The following is an 8,638-nucleotide window of genomic DNA, read 5'->3' on the forward strand; positions in this document are numbered from 1 at the left end:
AAGAAGATTATATCGCACATATTTGACTTACAAAATGCATATCTGAAAGTGACCACCGAAGTGATTTTTTATTACGGTACCAAATAAAGTACCAGTGTTCCCAACCGTCCCCGGCACCCTAGAGGACCCCGGCATGCTCTAGTCCCGGGCTCCCAGGCAGGGTGGGTGAGGACGGCGGGGCATGGCGTCTGTCTTTCATAAAGACAGCTGTCCTAGAGGTTGACATCCAGGACCTACAGTTTTGGTGCAAATGGCATCTTCCGGCGGTTATCCGCAGGGCCCGGCCGTCAACTACAGGGCCCCACCGTCACCTGTAGGAATCTGGCACATCCCACATCTCTGCAGGGCCTGCGCATCTGGCCTGGGCAGTAGTGCGGACGGGTTCCAAGATGCCCGTCCGTCCCGTCCGCACCCGAAGACGGACGGACCGGACGCTTCGGTTCACTTTTAAAAGCACCATAGCTAAAAATAATCTTTTTCCCGTGATGAAAGCATAAAGTCGCTCCAGTTAGGGGAGAGGAAAACTCTCCATCCACCCGAAACAATACAATCCATTGACGTCTGTTAATGCGCTTCGAATATTCCACTTCGCTATCGACGCAACTTACAAACGCCCAATATGCGAGCGCCACATCAGCCCCTTCCCTTCCAAATAGCTTTCATCGTAGTTAGGCACTAACAAACTTTGTGAAGAGGCGGCAAAATTTCTTGCTCCCAATAGTGTGATCTGAACCGTGGACCCCAGCGTGGGTGTTCAAAATGTAGATTGTTTTCTCGTGGCCTAAACAAGTTAGTCTTACTAATTGAAAGAAGCAAGAATGTCAAGGAACTCTGACTAGTGATGGGCTCGATCATGATGGAGTAGATCATGGGGTTTTGCTCGAGCATGATCAAATTGGTAGAGCCTGATCAAGCATGCCCACTGCTCGATCGTGACCGAGTATAGCCGATTATGCTTGAGCCTAGCCGACCACTATCAACTTTTCTTCTCTACCATTCCAGTATGCTAACACCGTGCAAAAACCCCCACCCTCAACCCACTTAAAACTTGAGTTGGTTTCGACAATCATCACAGCCACCAACCATCTGTATTTCTTTATGCCGAAGAACCGACTAGGTGCCGGAGCACCCCCCGCTTCCTGTGCAAGTATGAATGGACTCAATTCCGATAGCTTCTGTAATGCAGGTCTGCTGTTTGTCTTTAGTCGACCGATAGTATCCTTGTAGTCGCGCTCAGGAGGCGGTAGCCTTGGACGACGCGTTCGGAAGTGGGCAAGAAATGTTGATGTTGCGGTATATTTTGAAGCGTACTGGCCCCAACTATGTCCCCGCCATGTTTTAGGATATTATGAGAGTGGGGACATTTGAGCAAGAGAAGTCGGAGGTAAAGCGTGTTAAAGAATCGATAGTAGAGTGTGTTGTCGAGGATATGTTATTGAGTGTGCTACGTAGAGAGTGTCTATATTAATAGGTGATATCACATGATTACCATATCCATCTCCGACAAGCGAAATTCCTCCTCCGTCGCTGTGGTCGGAAAATTCAACTTGATTCAACCTGTCTTCGAAACCTTCCGAGTTGCAAAAGAGTAACCCTTCAAAGAACTCCCCCTCTTTTGCATCTTTCTCTTGAACGAATGCCCTAATATTTATTCTTTCTGAAGGAGTGGGCTTCGCGAGGACTAGGGAGGTGGATTTCTGGGGACCAGGTTGCCAGAAGGCTTTTTTTCCCGTCTTCGCTGCCTTCTTTCCGCCATCCCATAGAGTCGGTCGGTAATATGGTCACTACCTTGGCAATGCTTCCATTAATTCTAGAATGCACGTAGACTTGTTACAAATGGAGGAAGACGATACATCGCGAAGATTCACACCTGAGCAGAAGGGATATTTTTGGATTAGATTCCGAGATTCCCACCTGGCCCACCCACCCCATTTGTTTAACCCGATACAGGAGCAGAGGTTGGAGGAAGTACGATCACCGAGCGTCACTCGTTCCACCCCACTGCCCATTGGAAGCGCTGGGACTCGTGGGCAGCAGTACAGTGCACGAGTGCACCCATGGGCCATGCAAGCGTTGGAAGTTTTTCTCTGACAAAATTCTCTTCCCCATTGTCTTTATGATACTTCACATTACTTTCTTGTCTTTTCTCAACCTATCTTACAATATCTCCTTAACCGCTTCAAAACAAATTCCTCTTGTTCACTTGAACCACCCAGCCCCACTCCATCAAATCCTTCAGTCCAATCATTACCTCCATTTCCAACTTGGGTATCCCCATTTGCAACGGTTCTCTGGGGGCTCCTGAGTCGCATACCGTTCTCTTCTCGCGGGCATAACATTCCCGGTAATCTTTCGGGAATATATAATGACTAATACACCAAGATGTTTGTTCCATCAACTAAGGAGTCTTGCAGTCACTGGGTTGCTAACTTTGTCTTCATAATTTTTTAAGTGTTTGTCTCCAAATTTGCGGGCCATTGGCCATTGTGTTTACCGCCTAAGTTCCGGAGCAACGACGATCAAGATGAGAAAGCTCCCCCACCCCCGACCTGAACGGCGGCCACCAGTCTCCCTGTCACTCTAGCAGGTTGCTCTACAACCACTACAATATCAAGCCGTCTCGCCCCCACTCTCCATTCAATTGCGCCTGCCCCACCTTACCACCAGCCCCGCCCCCTTAACGTCATCTATCCCCCCCCCTCAACATTAGACATTGGGGAACAAGTCTCCAGGCAGATCAGGATGCTTGAAGCATTTGAAGCAAAACGTAAGAGTGGGTCAACCCCATCTCTTGTGGCGTTTGGCCCAGGATTTAGTGGGAGCCAGGTCCATAACAGGTTTGGGCCGGGAATCTCGCTATATGGCTAGCCGGAAGACGGGGTCTGGTTTTTCATTGCCAGGAGGAAAAGGCCCCGATGGGCGGGGATATCATTGAATACTTCTAGATACTGTGGGGATGTGGGGATGGATGGGACTTGGTTGGATGGGGAGGCAGGAGAGGAGTAGGACTTTGCTAGACCTTTTTTTTATATACCAAACTTTTATAAATCACTGAAGGTATTCAAAATTAATAACTGTGACTTTGCCTAGAGAGTTTCTGTCACGATCACATCTTGCACTAAAAGTAGATTGATCAATCGAATTTTTCCAATGGAAACCGATGGTAAAGCATGGCCCGGAGGATAATATTATACCATATACGACACCAATGACTTTGCGAGAATGGTTCAGATCTACTCTTCTTTTCGGGTGAATTTTTATTTTATCTTCAATCTACGATCCACGTTTTAAAGTCTACTTAGGTTGGAGATAGATAGCGCAGCAGTAGACGGTATTGTGCGAGGACTTTGCATGGAAACTGGGGTAGGAATGATAGGACCGGTATGGCACACAACTTGGCCCTATTACTTGAACAATCCATACTACCCTTAAAAGATCCACGACGCTCCCCCGGAGCTTCCATGGTCAGCCATAATCCTCCTCCATTATCACATAATCTCTAACACCCTGCCGCCTTTGAGGAATATATATGTTCCATCCGGTCGGGGAAGTGCTTCACTTGGTCGAGTAAGTCGCTTTCTCAGTCGGAAATCCCGCCAAGCAAGTAGGAAATATCATAGCTTATCCCGGTCAACAAGTGAAAATATTTAAACCTTATTAAGGCGAAGTCTTAATAATGCAAGGCCACCCGGATCTGGACCCCTGCCAATGGATCCACAACCTGAAAAGAAAAAAGAAACAAACTTTAGAAGCCCAAACACCCCCCCCCCATACTCGTGCCAAGGTTGTGTGACTTACTTGCTCGCGAACGAGGGGGGGCAACTCGTACTGAGTGCCTGACAGTCCGATGTAACATTACAGCCCAATGTCACTTTATGGCTCAATCCAAGTTTGTTGCTCGGTGTAGGAAAAATCTTGCACCTCATTATGACATTTGGAGACTACCGCCGACAGGGGAAACACCTCGGAAAAAGTGGTGAATCGGCAAGCGAAATAAACCGCCCCTCAAATCCCAATCCACACATCATCCTACCTACCTACCCACCGCTACCAAATGCAGAACCCCAGTCCTCGGAACAGCAAATCCCATATCCGCACAGCTAGAAAAATAAACCTCCATACCGACTGACGACATTGCGGACATATGATACGGTATCATAAGGTATGCGGCTCATCTCCTTACTTGAACACCCGAAGAAAGAAGGGAAAAAATTACGGTATCCCTCAAGTCCCCAGAAACTTACTAAGTTACTGTTGGGGACATGGGGCTACGGTAGTAGGGCGAGCGCTACCGTACCGTCCGTTGAGCCCATGGCGATCCAGCATTTACTCTGTTTTGGCAAAAACTTTCCCATCTACTCAAGCATCATACCGCTCCAACTGCCTATGGTCCGTGCGCTGCGCCACTGACTGGACTTCGCTGGCAGTGCGGGTAAGTCACATTCATGCGAGAATCTACGCTTCTGTCATTCGTTGGTTCCGCTCGTTCGTCTGGATATCCGGGTTACGATACGGTAGATCAGTGAAAAGGGCCATGGCGTCCTTAGACTCGCCAATGCTACCTATAGCCGCAATATATATGGCCCGACCCTTCCTTCCATCATTCCTACCATACCCTAATCCCGGAGGGCGGGTGTACCGTATGCCGAGGCACTTGCTCGAGTGATATACTGTGACAACCACGGTATATATGTAATTCCGCCTTGCGATGCCCTTCGCGGTGACCCCACCGCCTTCCCTGCCGCAGCCGTCCCCTTAGGTTCCCTATTCCTGAATGAGATTGGGCAACATCTGCACCGTAGAGTACGAGTACCGGTATACGCACTATATCGTGCACCTCATTGCATCGCATCGCATCGCTTGTGGGACTTGAGTGCCCTGCAGGCAGACTAAACCGGGGGGTTACTTCCGGGAGAAAAAGCAAAAAAGCAAAAACTGGAGTACTCGAGTACTGTACCGTACTGTGCAGTGCATCTCCACGGGCCAAGAAGCTCCGGGGGGTATTTAAAGCCTGGCGTTTAAGTACTCTCCTGTAAAGGTACTGCGGGTTAGTCCACGCTTCACACGTGAAGTGTTTAGGCACGTGATGTGCAGTTCTGGAGGTAATCGTAGCTAGGCTTGGTCACAGTTTTGGTTGAGGGCTTGTTTGTGCTTGTGCTGGACTGTGGGAAGAGATTGGTACGTATCGTGGGAAGAGTTATCATGTCATGCTGTATTGTAGATCACTCAATGGGGTCCATTGTGCTGGGGGCTTTTTTTCTTTTTTTTTTTGTTTCCCCCGTTTTGGTGTATTGGGTTGGAAAATTGGTTGTTTGCGGAATTTGGCGGACGTGTAGTAATGCGCTGGACTATGCTCGAGTGCACTACTAGTAGGGCGGATTCGAAATAGAGTTGTTGGTACAGCGGGTAATATGCGCAGGGTGGAGGTGAGTTGACTTGCCATAGACTATTTTTTGGGTGCTTGGTGAGGGTGAGATAGAGAAAGACAGAGAGGGTCGATTAGCCTTTTGGATACTGGGAACTTGTGCTTATCAGCGAGCATGGGGCTTCCTTTGTTTGAAGGGGGCGTAGTTGAGGAGTTAGGGCAAGAGGGAAGCATATAGTGCCTGTACGTAAGCCGATAAGCCGGTGAGCTATAATATATCGTACATGATTGCTAGTCATCTAACTATTAGATCAACTACCGTAGTTACAATATAGAAACATAGTTTACTATAATAGCTACAGTCCCCGGAGAAAATGTGAGACATCCGACCAAGCAGATCCACGAACACTTTCGGCCAGTGACTGTATATAAACGGTGCCACAGCAACTGGGAGTGGAACAGACGGTATGAACATTCCATCTCGAGCACAAAATAAAAGCTAGCTGGCTTCTCACGCAGTGCTTTCTTGCGCAGTTGTCTCCTCGTAGGCCAAGCTCTCTCTCTCTCTCTCTCCTGATTCAATTGGTCAGTTCGGCCTCCCCTGTTCCTCATCTCCTGGCGAACCCCATTACTCAGCTAGCTTAAATACCTACCACCTGCCAAGCCAATCCTCACGAAACAAAACAACCACCCCACCTTTCTTCAATACTATCACACTAAAGATCCCCATACCAGATTCGATACCCGTACAAATCCACCAGATTCACCGATCGAGGAACCCATCACAGAAAAAAAAATTACTTGAAAAAGTAAAGAAAGTAAAGCTAGTAAAAAAAAAAAAAAAGCCCGCCCTCGACTCAAATAGTTGGTCTTTTGCGAAAGACTAGTGCATACTCGACAATATACGGCATTAAGCTCCAACCATACGAAGTGTTATTCCCGGGTTTGACATCACATAGCCCGTACAATGCGAGCACAACAGCAGCAGCATCAATGATTAATGCTGCAGCAAAATAAATTCAGACGCATTGAGTGAGAGGGGGGAAGATGGGGAGGTGGAATGGTATGGCGACAGCAATAAAAAATTTGGGGCAAGGGGTAAAAAGCTCATACTCTCCCGGGCAAGAGGAGAGAAGAGAGGAAACGGGACGAGGAAGAAAATTGATACGCTTGTTCGCAGGGTGGAGACTGCATTATCCCTCTTTTGCGGTGAGCTGTATGACCAGGCAAACCAGGTAGTTAGTACCACCAGTGGTGAGAAAGAAAGGAAGTCAGACTCGGTGTGAATGAGAGTGAAGCTCATTGTTAAGCTAGCTAGCTGTAGGAAGTACGAGATCGGAATATTCATGCTGGGAGAGCAGATATTGGCTTTTTCCCCTTGCTACAGCGGACGAATGTAATAATTGAGAAAACTATGATTGATATCTACGTTACCTGAAGGGGGTTAGGCCGGTCTTCTCGGGTGGGTAAAAGAGGTACGTGGGGGAACCTCTTTTTCCGTTTCTTCACCAGCTGTCAAGCAAACAATACCGGCATACGTACGATATGCATCTCTTTGCCAAGAATGCCCGCACAAGCAGAGTGCTCAGTGAGGACCCCAACAAAATATCGACTTGCGGAGGCGTCCTAGCAAAGACGCTTGAGTAGGGTAGCCGAGAGCACAGGCGTAGTATTTAGGTAAATAATATTATGCTATCGGTACTGCGATTGGGTTCAAGGTCCACATCAAGTTGTACTCGAGTAGAGCAGTTATTTGAGGTAATGGACTATGTCCTGCCTGTTCTCTCTGTCCGGGCTAACGGGTTCCTATACTCGTGCTCGGGTAGAGTGTGTGAGAGGGAAGGAGCGAGCGAGCGAGTCAATTTTTATTTTATTTAAAGACCATCATATTAGGTATACAAGTACGGGGTTTTCTGTACTCGAGCACTTGTACAAACAGATAGCAAAACCATTGCCAGACGGAGAAATAGTATTACAATGTGGCCTGGGGTCGGTTGGTTACGGGTGACAAGTACTCGAGTACTTACCGGTACATCTTCTTCTACTTAGAGTACGGATACAGTATTCTCCTGCGCTGGGAATAGGAAACGGCACACCCCCCCCCTCCACCTCCACTCTCGCGCCCTCCCCACTTCACTTTATTCAGCTACTCGAGTAGGTGGAAATATCAGGTGTGGGGCGCATAATCTATTCGGGACTAATGGCTTGCTATCCCACGCGTTCCAGCTCCTCCATCCTTCTATTGGGGGTTTATATGTTTCATCGGTTCTAGTCCCCCCTACTCGTACTCCGAATCCAGTAATCGTCTATCAGCATATCTAATGATTACTCTGATGAGTTTTTTCACTTTCCACCTCCAACTTACTTACGAGTACGAGCCGGCACTTTAATCCCAGGTATTGCGTGGTCTAAGGATAAAAGATCGCACTCCTGTAGGCTCGGTTGTCTGCGCCGTTCCCTATGGTTGGCCGCATTGGGGCGAACTCGCAGTAGTACAAGTACAGTACTTCGCCATGTGCCCATTGTATCGCACCGGTACTTGTATGTCTCTAAAAAAGGGTGGAAAAACAAAGCAACATAACCGCCCCGAGAAAACGGCAACAGGTACTTGTACTAGGCCAGAGTAGGGCGAGCGGTGCTGTTGTTGCACTAACTTAGTACTCGAGTACCGTACTCGAGTAATGAATTTGTAGGAACTACTATGCACTTGACGGCGGGACGGAAACATCCACAAAAATTGGTCCAATCCGAGAGAGCGGTTCCGGAGAATCCTAGTTTATCGAGAGAGAGGTCAATGCGCGGAGCCCTATCACGAGCTTGAAGGTCTAATCCCCGGCCCTAGTTGCCTGGCTTTTTTACCTCCACTAGGAAGCCATGATACCCAAGCAAACCCCCCGTTTCGCAACAATTATTTGTAGAAATATTCTTTTCCTTTACCCACACATCCTGCGGCCCCACGCTCCTGTTAGTGTTGTGTTCACGGCATTCAATGGGGGCACTAACAGGAAAACCCCCGCGCGGCGCTGTTTGGAGATACGATAGAGCCGGTGACACGCAGAGACTATACATGAAAAAGGGACCTCGGGGTTTGGAGAGACCCGAATAAGCTCATAAGGCAGATCCAGCAGTTTTTCTATTCACGTGGAGCCTGTTGTTGTGGTTGGTGTTTGGTAGCAGCTTACGGATATTTAATCTCACTCCAAGTGCTCAAGAGTTTTAGTGCAAGAAACGTCCTGTCTCGGTGATTCAGAAGATATTGGAGCTCGTTTTTCT

The sequence above is a fragment of the Tuber melanosporum genome (assembly GCF_000151645.1).
Source record: "Tuber melanosporum whole genome shotgun sequence assembly, scaffold_16, strain Mel28".
Taxonomy (NCBI): domain Eukaryota; kingdom Fungi; phylum Ascomycota; class Pezizomycetes; order Pezizales; family Tuberaceae; genus Tuber; species Tuber melanosporum.